This window comes from Mus musculus, chromosome 8 (genome assembly GCF_000001635.26).
Source record: "Mus musculus strain C57BL/6J chromosome 8, GRCm38.p6 C57BL/6J".
Classification (NCBI taxonomy): domain Eukaryota; kingdom Metazoa; phylum Chordata; class Mammalia; order Rodentia; family Muridae; genus Mus; species Mus musculus.
Window position 1 is genome coordinate 107,821,113 of NC_000074.6, and position 14,048 is coordinate 107,835,160.

Genomic DNA, 14,048 nt, shown 5'->3' on the forward strand with positions numbered 1-14,048 from the left:
GAATTCTGGGGTGGGACAGGACTTCCCTGACAAGAGGCTTTCGTGAAGTCTGTGGAGGACTTCGGTTTTGTTTCTTCTGCAATTGGTGTGCCAAGAGGTTGCACTGGTATCCCACGTTTTCTCCTCCAGGATGAAGATATTGCTGGCTCCAGTGATCTGACAGGCTTCGCACCCCAGGAAAGCTCAAAACAGACGGGCAACACAGAAATGTGCGCATCTAGTTACAGGCCAGGCAGGAGGGTTTGATGAACTCCTCTGTTGAAGAATGATGTTGGAGCCAGAGAGTCTATGTATGAATTCTCTGTCACACTCCACTCCTCCAAAGGCTAGAGTGGACCGACTCTAGCATCCTACATCTATTTCCACCCACTGACAAAGGTAGGACTCTCTCAGCTGTGGTGTTAAATGGTGAGGCTCTCTAATGTACCATGCACACTTCTTGTCTTGACTGGTCGTTCATAAAAGGAGGCAGGAGCCTGGGCTTAGGGTGTGGCTGGCAACAATTTACAAAGATTCCTCCCTGCGCTCTTTACCCACAGAGGCACAACCACTATGGAATGTAGCCTACTCAGGCTTTCCCATGGCAACGCTTACCCGAGGTAGTGCTTGAAAGGGACTTAGGTTTCTCCTTGGACAAACAATTAAGCAACCCTCTCAGGTTAGGGGATTGCAGAGACCATGACCCCACCTCAGCCAAAGTATGCTTGCTGGCATTTGCAAGCTTACTTAACCTTTGAAGTAAAGCAGACTTACTGGCAAGGCCGTTGTTTCAGTGGCGTGGTGGGGTTTGGTTTCAAAGTGAATACATGAATCTTTGACATCCGGTATTCCTTAAAGAGTGGCTGACGGCTCAAATTGTATAGTTTTCACAACCCAGCCATTCGTTCCTGAGGGCTGAAACCTCCCCTCGGACTGCTTCAACTCACATTGTGAGAGCTGGGCATTTGGATTCAGAGTCTAGTTCAAATTACAGTTTTGTCTCTCGACTGATGAGTTAGTTTATTTTCTCCGAGCTTCAGCCACCTGCCAGAGGTGACTCAAGGGAGCAAGGTCTTATTTCGGCTCCTGGTTTCCAGAATAGAGTCTGGTGTGTTGGGAAAGGCGTGAAGGAAAGACCCAGTCTGGGGCAGGGCCTCCAGCTGGGTCACCAAGGGTTTAAACCTGGGAGTCTGCTGGGAGCTTTTCACATCCAAACCATCTTACCTGGCTCCATGATAGGAAACGAATCATTGAAATTGAGCTTTAGCCCCTCCAACTCCCCAAAACAAAACAAGTTACACCACAAAAAAACAAAAACAACTAAAAAACGTACCTGGAGTCTGTTTTAAGGAAAGGAAAGCGTTACCTATCATCTGGAGAGATAAGGCACCTGGCAGAGTTGGTTGTAGTCACTGCGGTTGTGTGTGTGTGTGTGTGTGTGTGCTCGCGCGCGTGTGTGCATGTGAGGACGCCCTTGCTTGTTCATGGATGTGGATTTTGAACCCATAGACTCAGTTAACCTCAGACCAAAACTTCTGAAAAGTCAGGACTGAACATATGTAAGCTCTCTCCCAGACATCGCTGTTTTCTGTACTGTGTGGTGTAACGATGATGTTTTACTTAACATATACATTGTGTTAGGCATAAATCAATAAGTGAGAGTTGACCAAAAGTATCTGGGAGATGCACACACACTATGCACAGATAATAAATACAATATTAACACAATGAACTTGAGTTGCTTTGGATTTTGCTATTTTTAGGGATGAGGGGAGGCACACATATGCACATTACTAAGTGTGAACAAAATCATGACATCCCCCAAGCCAAGAGATGGCAGAATGACCTTTGTGGCCAGTGGTGGGTCAGAAAAGCCCCAAGCTTGTCTTGCTGGAAGCCGAAGATGCCCCCGAAGACATCCAGTCTACCAGGACCGTGAACTTCAATGACGGGACAGTAATTATCGTGACTAATTTGAAGATGATCAAAAGCAACCACCCTGTTTTTACACTAGCACTGTTGGTTTCTAAATACACAGTCTGTGAGTCAAAATTGAGCTTCAGTTTTGGCAGACTCTGGCTGCCAGTCTCCCTCAGTCCTTACCTGGCACAGCATCCTCCCTCCCCCTCCCCGCCCTTCCCAGCTGACATACTCTGCCTCCTACCCTAAAGTTTTTAGCCCAGGCCTGGTCTGGGCTTCCCGGTCTCCAGAATCTGACTCTTGTAAAACCATAGCCATTTTGGCTACTGATCCTTTTGGGGTTCTTGGCTTTTTGTTCTCTTGGCCCTTGGATTCTCTCTTCTCTCCCCCTTCCCCTCAGTCTCTCTCTCTCTCTTTCTGTTTCTAGGGCCCAGTTTAGTCTGGACTTTTCCTGACGTTTCTTGTCAGTGCTCTCCCTCATAGCTACAAAAAAAAAAACAAAAACAAAAAACAAAAAACAAAAAACAAAAAAAAAACAAAAAACAAAAAAACAAAAAAACAAAACAAAACCAAAACCCGAAAAAATCTTTCTTCTTAATCCAAACCAAGTGGAGCAATCATGTCTGTCTCCTTTCTTCCTTTCTTTCTTTCTTTCCTTCTTTCTTTCTTTCTTTTCTTTTCTTTCTTTCTTTCTTTCTTTCTTTCTTTCTTTCTTTCTTTCTTTCTTTCTTCTTTCTTTTAAATAAACTTATTCACTTTGGAAAACAAGTGGGGGATAGGGCTAAAGATAACGTAACATGCTCTTTAAATATACATTAACTTTCTTACTACGCTCCTTGGGTGTGGAGACTTGTTATTTTACATGTAGAGGAATTACAAATCATTCTATAGGGACATCAGGGCAGGGAATGCTGTTGCATATTAAGACTGCTGTTTGTGGATCCTTGCGAGGCTTTTCCTTAATGTGATGTAAAGGTTTGTAAGCTGTCATCTCTCTGCTTGTAGGCTGTGTTTTACATAAAATCCTTCAGCTTCATTGACGCCAACCTGGATGTCCTTATCATTGCTATTTACAGTCCTGGGGTAGTAGTGTTAAGCCCGAATGGCATTAATAAAATAATGAACCGCTAGAAATTTGGATGCTCGCAATCACTGGTACCACTCTTTTTTGACACAAATGGCCAGCCTTTCTGGAAATTTGTTTTGCTAAACCTTTTCTTCAAATTCTTCTCTTGCCCTTTGACCTTTAACTTCCTTTCCTTTCTTCCGGTGCCCTCGCTGGCTCCTGATGCACATCTTTTAATCTCCTCCCTCTTTTCTTTGCCTCCTTCCTGACTTCATTCTCCCAGTCCCTCACCTCTTCCTTCCCTTTGCCCTCTCCCTCCCCCTTTTTTCTCCGCTTCCCCTTCTCTTCTTGCCTCTCCGTTCTCTCCCCTCCCTCATCCTTTTTGCCCCTCCTCCCCCCTTTTTCTTCCCTTTCTCCTTCTCTTTTTTTGCTTCCTCCTTTTGGTCCCCCCCCCCTTTCTCTTGCCCCCCTGTTCCCTTTCTCTCTTTGTCATTTCTCTGTGTGAGACGCATTCTTCACAATACTCCATCTTCACTGCTCTGTAGTTAACTCTGGGATGATGGTGTGGAAATTGACCATTGCCTAGCAATCCCGTGTGCGGCTTCTGCCAGCGAACCTGCTCGGCCCAGTCACCCCCTTCCTAAGCTCCACAGCGCGCTCTGCCTTCCTCAGCCAGCGAGCAAGCACTTCCCAGCTCCCACTGTTTGTCGCAGTCCACCTCGACACTCCCGCATCTTCCCGGATGCTTCCTAGGGATCCTTTTGAAATTGTTGCTAGCCTTTTGTTCCAGGCGCGCTCTGAGCTCCTGGGTCAGGCAGCTCGCAGCCTCCCTGGGGCAGTGCTATGATGAATTTTGGCATGGCCAGGCTGTTTAACAACTCCATTGCAGAAGTGCCAGCTTCCTCCAAGACTGAAAGGAGCTGTGATGAGTTTTTCTTTTTTTACCCCCAAAGGCTCCACCAGGTTCCAAAAATACCAAAGATTCCCGCAGATCTCTAAATTATGTGGCAATTTTTTAGAGCCACACCTACCCACTAAAAGTGAATTTTTCTGTTGCAGGAAACACAGCTCCTCTGTGATCTTATTAGTCGAGGGCCGGGATGCTCCTGAGACACATGTTGTTGTAGTCAGTGATTTGTTATTTCAGATTTCAGGTCCTGTCCTTCTTCCCTCGTGAGTGATTATCAATCGCGTGTTTTTGCCTTTTTACAAGTCATAATTGCTATGAAAGATTCTGCCAATTAGTTTAATGTTTGTCTTTTCAGAAACGTTTAGAAGGTGTCCATACTGAGTATACATATTTTAAAAAAATTTTTTTTACTTTAGATTATTTGTGTGGGCGTTTTGCCTGCTTGTCCGTAAGTATACTACATCTGTACCTAGTGTCCTTAGAGACCAGAGAGAGGTTCCCTAGTGCTACAGTTACAGGCAGTGTGAGCTACCAAGTTGGGTGCTGGGAACTGAACCCAGACTCTCTGCAAGAGCAGTAAGTTCTCTTTACCATGGAGTTGTGCCTTTAGCCTCCATGATTCTCTTTTTTTGAGGGTTGAACCAGTTATTTTAGAACCAGTCTGTTTCTGCTTGCATGTGAAAAATTATTTAAATTAGGGTATGTGGCCATCCATTCATATCTGTGGCTTCTGTATTCGTGGGCTTCAACAGCATACAAAAAAATTAGGGAAAGAGTTGTATCTGCTATAGGCAGGTATAGACTGTTCTTGTCATAATTTTTGAAACAGTGCACTGCAGGATCTGTTCACACAGCAATCTACACATGAGTTAAATATACAGGGGGGTGGGCTGAGGGGGAACCTCGGTCTAAGGTAGAGAGCATATGTATGTATTGCCATTTTTGTTTACTTTTCCTCCCTCCCTCCCTCCCTGCTTCCCTCCCTCCCTTTCCCTTTTTTCCTTTTTTCTTTTTTTCCCTTTTTCCCCCTTTCCCCCTTTCCCCCCTTTTCCCTTTCCCTTTTCCTTTTCCTTCCTTCCTTTCTCTCTTTCTCTCTTTGTTCCTTTCTCTCTCCCTCTCTCTCTTAGACATAGTTTCTCTATGTAGCCCAGGCTGGCCTAGAATTCACAATGTAACTCAGAATGGCCTCCAACTCCCTGTTTTTCTCCTGCCTCAGCCTCCCAGTGCTGAGATTACAGGTCCTACTTATTTTGCTATTTAGAAGTTTATTTTTATAGTGCGTGTGCATGTGTGCATGTATGTGTGTGTGGGAGTATGTATATGTGTGTATATGTGTATGTGTGTGTGCATGTGTGTGTATGTGTGTATATGTATATATTTGTATGCATGTGCATGTGAGTATGTATGTGTGTACATGTGTATATCTGTATGCATATATGTATGTGTGTATGTATGTGTACATGTATGTGTGCATGCATGTATGTGTATGTATGTGTGTGTGCCTGTGTGTGTGTATGTGTGTGTACACATATACACTGGTACTTATATGAAGGTTAGAGGAGAACTTTCTGGAATTGGTTCTGCCGTGTGGGTTTTGACATTGAACTTGAGGTAACAAACCTGGTGGCAAGCACCTTTATCTTGATGTGCTGCTCTTTAAAATGTTGCTGTTGTTGACACATCACTCCGCCATTTCTTATGACTCCAGCAGAGGTAGATTTGGCTGTGGAAGGTGTATTCTGGGGTTGCCTCCAGAGAATACTGTAATTTATTTTTGTGGTACTGAAATGCTATCTTTCATAATGATTCCATCTTTTGTTTTTCTAGTACCTGGAATCGAACCTAGGACCTTGTACATGCTAGGATGTGCTGTGCTTCCCAGCTGCATCTCTAGTTTGCCCATACCCTTTACAGGATAATTTGTATATGAATTTACCCAGCTTGGCCTTCTCCTACCTCAGCCTCATGATTGCAGCTACGATTGCAGACCTGTAAGACCGGGCCCAACTTCTGTCTCCTTCCAACTGCTTAAAAGACATGGTCCCTAAAAAGCAAATGATGATTTTTTAACGGAAGCAACTTTCATGCTGTATAGCCAGAGAAAGCAACATCATCAGAGACCCTCCTGTGTTATTCATAAATGAGAAGACATTTAAAGCAGCAGTTCTCAACCTTTGGGGGTGACCCCTTTATGGGTGGGTGGGGGCTAACAGTCTTTCACAGGGGCTACCTAAGACCATCAGAAAACATGGATATTTACCTTAGGATTCATAACAGTAGCAAAATTACAGTTATAACATAGCAACGAAAGTAATTTTTTGGGTTGGGGGGCCGTCACCACCATACAAGGAACTGTATTAAACAGTCAAAGAATTAGGAAGGGTGAGAACCCCTGATTTAAACTTAGTTTATGTGATCAAATTCTGTGTCTGCCACAGGGCCTCTTTGTAAACTGGGATCTGCCTTTGGACTTAAGTTCCTTGTAGTCCCCGAATCTTTGGGCCCCATATCAAGCATCTCTTTTTAAAAAATGGAGAAAAGCACGCGTCTGCATGTTTTCACCACCCGGGATGAGTGTTCCTAGGGAAGATAACTCGGGCGGAGTTACCAGTGCCCTCTCCCTTATTCTTTCTGGAATTCATTAAGTTAATATACTGTTGCCTGCATGGGGCACCTTCTTTGATGGCGAGTACAGTTAAATGCCTATTTAGGCATGTCACTGACTATCTGATGCAAGGGGGTGCACGGAGTGTGGCTGGCTGTGGGGGAAGGGGGAGGGGGAAAAGGGGTGTCGCGCTCTATATTTTTTTTTTCCCCTTCAAAATACTTCTCAGCAATCCCTTGCAGCTGGCAGAAGGCTAAGGTTTCTCACACTCTGAAAGGAAGTCAGGCCATAAATAACCCAGGCAGGCACACCTGGAAAGAATAATGCTTTTTTTCTAGGCTGTCCACTGTGTTGAGGATGGATGCCAGTCCAGTGAGCATGCGCACATGGCACGGAAGACTGTGCAAATGCCACGTTCAGATGAAGCCGGGGGGGGGGGGGGGGGGAAATGTTTCCGTTTTTAATCTCCAAGCTTCTAGCTCTCGGTTGAAGGGAGAAAAATGAAGAAAGATGTTTGTGGAACGTTAACACCGTGCCTTCTTCTTCAGCATGGTGGGTTCCCTTCCCCTAGAAACAGACATTGTGGAACTGTTCAGTGCTTGTAAGGATTGTTGCAATTAGGGATGGGGTTCGGAGGGCAAAGATAAGCAACACTTTCTTCATCCAGAACACAGAACAACAGCTTGTGTTGGGCTGAGAGGTAGCTCAGTCAGTAAGTGCTTAGTACATTACCCAGCATGCATGGGGGCAAACAGTGTGGTGGCACATGCTTGTAGTGCATTGGGAGTGGGGCGTGGGGGTGGGTGAAGACAGGATGACTCCTAAGGCTTAAAAGGCAGCCAGTTTAGCACACTTGTAAACTCCAGGTTGAGTGAGAGACTCTGCCTCAAAATAAAGGTGGAGAAAGTTGAGGAAGATAGCTAACCTTGTGTTCTGGCTTCCATGCATATACCCCATCCCTGCATACAAGAAGATGTCTACAAACAAAACAATGGAAAACAAAAAAACAAAAGAGCACCCAGTGACTAAGCAGTTCTCCATCCTTTAAGGTGACACGGAATGCTCTGTCAGTGTGGTAAATATAGGCCTGTTGGGGATCATGGTGCTTCTGTGGGGCCACACTTGACTGCGGATACTAGCTGTGAGGTTCAGCTCATCCGCTGTGGGGCTTACACAGCTTTTAAACTGAAGTATCCCACCCTCCCCAGGAGCAAGCTGAAACCAGTCAGCTGTACTGCCTGCGCTCCTTTTGTCTGTAAAGTGTGCATCCTGTCTCTTTTCCTTGCACACTTGGTTCGTGTAGAGGCCATGGAAGAGGATGAAATGAGCTATACACATCCACAGTGGGTGTCCAGGTAGAATATTCACTTCCTAGGCAACTCATTCCTCACCCTGGTCACTTTGTCTTCACTCTCAGGTCCAGATGGTAAAGAAATCTCTCTCATGTTTAGCCTCCCTCAGCACTTACAGATGGAGCACTCCCTGTGAACTGACTGCTTACGGCCTGTTATAGCGCCCATGGATGGCAAGTGGGAGCCGAGTCTCATTCTTCCCTGCTTCTTCAGTTGACCCTTCCCACGGTTAATTGAGATTCACGTGCGGGTCTCCAGGACCAAACCACTGCATTAGTGCACTCCTGAACAGAGAACTTCAGACCTTGACATCCCAGAGAGCCTGGGAGAGGTCCCTGTGGGACCCACCACTGCTTTTTTAGCTAGATTCTTTCCAAAATCTAGGTTGTGCATCCTGGTATGAGGTGCAGTGGAGATGGGCGTGAAGGAGGAATTACTAAGTATTTATTACTGACCAGGGGTCACTTAGATCTGCTGCGGCTGCTTCCTCTTCTGCCCCTCCCCCTCTCCCTCTTCCCTCTGGTCCTCCTCTCCCTCCTCCCCTCCTCTGTTCCTCCCGTCTCTGTGATTTAGTCTCAGAGTCCTTTTTGTTGTTGTTGTTTGTTTGATTGACGGATGTAAGGGTTTTTGAAGGAAGTCACTATCTCCCGAACCCTGAAGAACTAATATTTTCCTGTGATTGCTTTGTCCCAGATGCACTGTCAGGATCTCGTGTGTTGTTGTACAATGAAATACTTCCAAGAGGAGGATGGTTTTGATTGTTGACTTTTAAAATACCAACTTATAAGTCCCTCTAAACAAAGGAGTAAAGAGGAAAAAAAAAAGCTACTTTCGATTTGTTTACTCTGCGGGGAGGGGGAGGAATGAGTTGCATATTGTTTTTGTTACTTTTCTTCTTGGTGTGAGGAGAAAAGGACTCTTTGAGTATGTGTGCTTCCGTGTATGTGCAGGTACCTGGGAGGCCAGAGGGCATGCGTCTGATCTCCAGAACTGGAGTTAAAGCCGTGAACCATCTTATGTGGGTTCTAGGAACTGAACCCGGGTTCTCTGAGAGAACAGTAAGTTCTCTTAACTGCAGAGTCCTTTCTCTAGGTGGCACAGTTAGAATGTGGCTCTAGACTGGCTCGAGAAAAGTTAAAATACTGTCATTATTCTCTGTCTTTTCTTCTTGGGGTAGAATCTTTCGGTGACCTTGAAGCTAAGCTGGTGGTTGGCAAGGCTCAGCTATCCTCTGGTCTCTTCCTCCTACAGCTCTGGGTTACAGGCGCTTGTGCAGCCATGCCCAGTTTTTGACCTGGGTGCTGGGATCTGAGTGCAGCTCTTCATGCAAGCACTGCTACCCACTGAGCCATCTTTCTGGCCTATGGTTTTGGTTCACAATTTTCGAGAGGCATCAGTTCATGGCAGAGAAGGCATGGGCAGTGAGAGCAAGGAACAGCTGTGTTCATATGGCGTTGACAGGAAGTAGAGAATGTGGGTGGATGGAGTAAGAGGCAGGTATAACATTCAAAGGTTCACCCCCAGTGCCCTATTTCCTCCAGCCTGGGCCTGCCTTCTGAAGACTCCCTAACCTACCAATAAAGTCCCACAGGAAGGGGTAAGTGCTAAAAATATGAGTCTGGTGGTGCCACCCCAGGTTCAAACCATGGCACCTAACTTAATATGCTACCCATCTGTCCATCCATCCATCCATCCATCTATCCATCCACTCACTTTTTCCACTCAATAACTGTATACTGGGCATTTCCTTATGCAAAGTATTCATGGTGCCACAGGGAAATATAAGAATTGTGAGGCCTGGACTTTATCTTCTGCAAAAGTTCACCCTAATATGTATCATGTGTTATAATTTTCATGCATGTCAATCACAGAGTAGTCTAGATCAAGAGGATTTTTTTTTTCTTTCTTTTTTTTAAACAGTGAAATAAGGAAACCGATGGACATATTTGCTTTTCTTTTCAGCATGATGAGAGTTGCCACTGATTTTAACCTAAAACACATTTGTTTTCGAATGTTGAAAAAGACTTTTTATTGTCCCACCAATTAAACAAATAAAAATACATATTGAGTACAGTCAGGGTGATTCTAAAAGGAATAGTTATTTTAGCAACAGGCTGTGAATTGAAACTTTGCTTTCATTAGAGCTGAAACCCAGAGTCCTTCGCTCTTTCTTTGTGGACCAAATACCTTGGGATAAAGATGTGATCGGCCCTGCATAAAGTTACTATGTACCCAGGAGGAGGAGAGCAACATTGTAACAGTGATGAGCTGCTGTTGTCACAGTGTTGCTTACTTTTTCCAAGTGTGAATTAGACCGTCTAACCTTTGCCTCAGCAGCAAGCACTAATTGAGAGTATTTGACTTTTTAAAATCCATGGCAGGGGATGGCAGTAGAGGGATGTCTCACATAATTCAAGCATGGTAAATGTTGGCATACTATGTGTGTTTGTACCTTTAGTATTAGGGAGGGGAAGAAATAACTGAAAACTATTTTCTTGTCCCAGTGAGATGGTTCAGTGGGTAAAGATGCTTGCCACTAAATCAGGTGACTTGGGTTTGATCCCCAGGGTCCATTTGGTGGAAAGAGAGAATTGACTTCTACAAGTAGTTCTCTGAGTCCCACGCACATACATCTATGCACATAAAATTATATATATTAAAAATAGTAAAAAGAACAAACATTTAAATTTCCTAAAGTGACCAGTCACAGAAACATATTTAATGAGGAAATGGATAGGATGGTGTATATTAACAGGCATTTCTTAGGTTTGTGTTCATTTGGATAAATTTGGAAGCAAATCCAGTGTGTGTGTGTGTGTGTGTGTGTGTGTGTGTGTTTGCATGCATGTTCATGCATGTCTACATATGTGCATGTATGTGGATGTAGACATTAGGTGCTCTAGTGGCTAGTGTTTTGTTAAGTGACACAAACTAGAGTCATTTTGGAAGAGATAAGCTTAACTGAAAAAATGCCCCCACCAGATTAGCCTTTGGCAAGCCTGCGGGGTGTTTTTTTGGTTGATGATTGGTGTGGAAAGGCCCAGCCCACTGTGGACAGTGCCACCTCTGGGCAGGTAGTCATAAGGTATATAAAAAAGTAGCTGGACAGTGGTGGCTCATGACTTTAATCCCAGCAATCCTAGGGAGGCAGAGGCAGACAGATCTCTGAGTTCGAGGCCAGCCTGGAGTGAGTTCCAGGACAGCCACACCTACACAGAGAAACCCTGTCTTGGCTCACTACCCCCTGCCACCCTCTGCTCTCCAAAGGAAGTAGGCTGAGTAAGCCATGAGGAGCATGCCAGTAAACAGCACTCCCTCATGGTCTCTGCATCTGTTCCTGTCTCCAGGTTCCTGCCATGATTGAGGATTGATAGGTAAATGTGGCAAAGGAGGGGGTATTCTTGGTAGGCTGTGCCAAAGTGTGCTGCTAAGAAATTATGCCATGCAAGATCCAATGTAAGAGGGTTGGTTACTGGGGGTAGGGTGGGACAATGGTCTGTCTCAGAGTGGGACAAGAGAGAAAGATAGAGACAGACGGAAGGACAGACAGACAAACAAAGAGGGAATGGGAATGAAAAAGTGAAATCTGGAGCCTTTTATGTGCGGCACCTGGCGCACCTGGCAGCAGCGCCTGATGATGTCAGCCGCCTCTATGGACAGGCCGGTGGAAATGCCTGATTGCTAACAACGATGGAACGTGATATGGATGTCTAAAATGAAATAAACCCTGAGGTTCCTTTTGGTCACGGTGTTTTACCACAGCAATAAAAACCTAACTAAGACAGGTGTCTACCTTAATGGTTTCTTTCTGAGACAGAGTCTCTCTCGCCTCATTTGGATCGATTTGGCTAGACTATGTGGCCAGCAAGCCCCAGGGATCCCATCTGCCTTCCTTCCACTGGGATTTCAGGTGCACGCCTCTTCTCTTGGCTTTTCCACAGGGAAGCGAACTCAAGTCCATAAGCTTGTGTGGCAAGCACTTTACTGGCCAAGCCATGTCTCCAGCTCCTAGTTCGTCTTTTAGTTCCACTTTGACTTATAATCAAATGGAAAAATCCAACTCCTGGGTAAAGGGACAGTTTCCTCAGTTAGCAATGCCATATAATACAGGTGGGTGTCATATGTTGGGGTGTTATGGGCAAATACATCTCTATGGGGTTTATAACTTCACTGTTACCTGAGGGTGACACTCTGTAAGTGAGACATCTTAACCGAACGGAGATTTACAAAACCAACCAGGAAAGAAAAACACCACAGAATGGTTATCATTTTCCTAAGCACCGTTTTTACATTTGTATGTCTTCCAAAATGGCACTATGATTTTTTTTCAGCACTAAATTTGACAAGCAGTAGGTTTAATTACCACTGAACATATGAAATAAATATATATCTGTACATAATACGAGAGAGCTGGCATCTAAATATTTAGCTTTCACCTTCACGAGATATTTGTTATCAAAGTTTCATAAGGATTTAAAAATCACTACCTATCACAGTTGTACCTCTAATAAACTAATTACATTTGTTGTTTCCACTCAGTAATTAGGTATAATTACGCTAATTGCATAAACAGATGCTAATCAGCCCGAAATTACTTTATAAAATAAGAGCATTTACACAATAATAATGCCATTAAAAAACATAAGTCCCCCAAAAGGAGACAAAGGAAATGCCACCAGGAAGTTCGGTGAGGGATTAAGTGTCTGGGACCTAGGTATAATAGGGACCCTGTCACCGGCCCATTACCCTAATGCACTCTATTCCTCTTAGATATAGTATGTTTAAATCCGGGCTGTGAATTTCCAGGCCTTTGTGCCTTTTGTCTCCACCACCTTAACATTTTTAATGTAGTTTTTGTTGTGTAAATCTATATAAGTGCCATCACCCGTCAGCGGTGACATCCGATGGCGAGAGGCCGACCCAGTCTGCATGTATTAGGGCTTTTTTTGTGTTTGTGCAGGGGAAACCACTTAAACAAATTCCAGCTGAAGGAATAAACCTGTAAAAAGAATACATTTTCCCCAGGCTCTGAAACAATGACTTTGTGCCGAATTGATGCCCACGAGGAGAGATTGTGGCATTGAGGCACAAAGTTCTTTCCCTCCAGAAGGCAAAGGGGAAGGTGGTATTGAGGATTTTGACTTCTGGACAAAATAAATCTCTTGGATTTATCAGCTTAAAGCAAGGAACGACCAAGGATGTAAGCCCGTGAGAGGCCATTGCTAAGTTTTCCATTGCACCCTTCCCCCAAAGAAAACAAGACTGAAAACTCACCAATTCCACAAAAATATTGAAGCCTCCAACCAGGCAGGAGCCCTCTGGACATTCCTTCGTAGTTCTTTGAAGCTCTGCATGTTGGCCAGTGCTAGACACTAGTGAACCAAACATCTGAGGGCCATGGCTGGGGGAAAAGTCAGCGTTGTTAAAATAGAGATTCCTGTGTGTAATCTCTATTTTTGTTTCTTCTGTGAACAATAGCTTAGGAATTTGAGACTTGTTATCAGATCCACCTTGAACAGGATTTGCCAGTTGTTGACAATTTGGAGCCTTTAATCCCAGCACTCGGGAGGCAGAGGCAGAGGAGGCAGAGGCAGAGGAGGCAGAGGCAGAGGAGGCAGAGGCAGAGGCAGATGCAGAGGCAGGCAGACTTCTGAGTTCGAGGCCAGCCTGGCCTACAAAGTGAGTTCCAGGACAGCCAGGGCTATATAGAGAAACCCTGTCTTGAAAAAAAACAAAACAAAACAAAACAAAACAAAACAAAACAACAACAACAACAACAACCCCCCCCAAAAAAAAAAAAAACAAAAAGCAAAAAAAAGAAATGAGTAGATCTTTGGGCCTTCAGCTCCTAATACTCTGAGAGATGGACACTGGAAGTTCAGGCCTTTTGTCCCTTGGGTGTGTGTAGCACAGAAACTGGGCTGTCTTGGGTATAACCTGACAACTTCAAGATTCCAACTTCCCATCTTGGATTCTCTAGCAACCAACAGCTACTTAGTTGGCAAAAAAGAGGAGAAATACCTTCCTTGTAGCATTGGCTGGGGATGTAGTGATACGGGCTTGCTCAGTGAGTAACTGATGGGCAGATATAGGAATCTAAGAAGGAAAAGGAAAAAAGTAGTAAGAAAGAAATCTCTAAAGAGAAGGTGGGGTTTACACTGCGCTTCTACCTGAAGGCTTGGTGATAGTATTTGAATCTTGGGGCAGTACATTATT

General features: G+C 44.5%; 2 long non-coding RNA genes across 2 annotated transcripts in view; one reads left to right on the forward strand and one right to left on the reverse strand.

The window, feature by feature from the left end:
- Window positions 1-2,178, forward strand: part of Gm42040 — a 44,094-nt gene extending 41,916 nt beyond the window's left edge. The window contains exons 2-3 of the long non-coding RNA XR_879157.1: window positions 130-378; window positions 1,743-2,178. This is a non-coding gene — a long non-coding RNA (predicted gene, 42040). The remainder of the gene's footprint in view (window positions 1-129; window positions 379-1,742) is intronic.
- Window positions 1-13,225, reverse strand: part of Gm39242 — a 33,909-nt gene extending 20,684 nt beyond the window's left edge. The window contains exons 1-2 of the long non-coding RNA XR_879158.1: window positions 13,107-13,225; window positions 5,832-5,919 (exon numbers count right to left, since the gene is read on the reverse strand). This is a non-coding gene — a long non-coding RNA (predicted gene, 39242). The remainder of the gene's footprint in view (window positions 1-5,831; window positions 5,920-13,106) is intronic.
- Window positions 13,226-14,048: the final 823 nt, after the last annotated feature.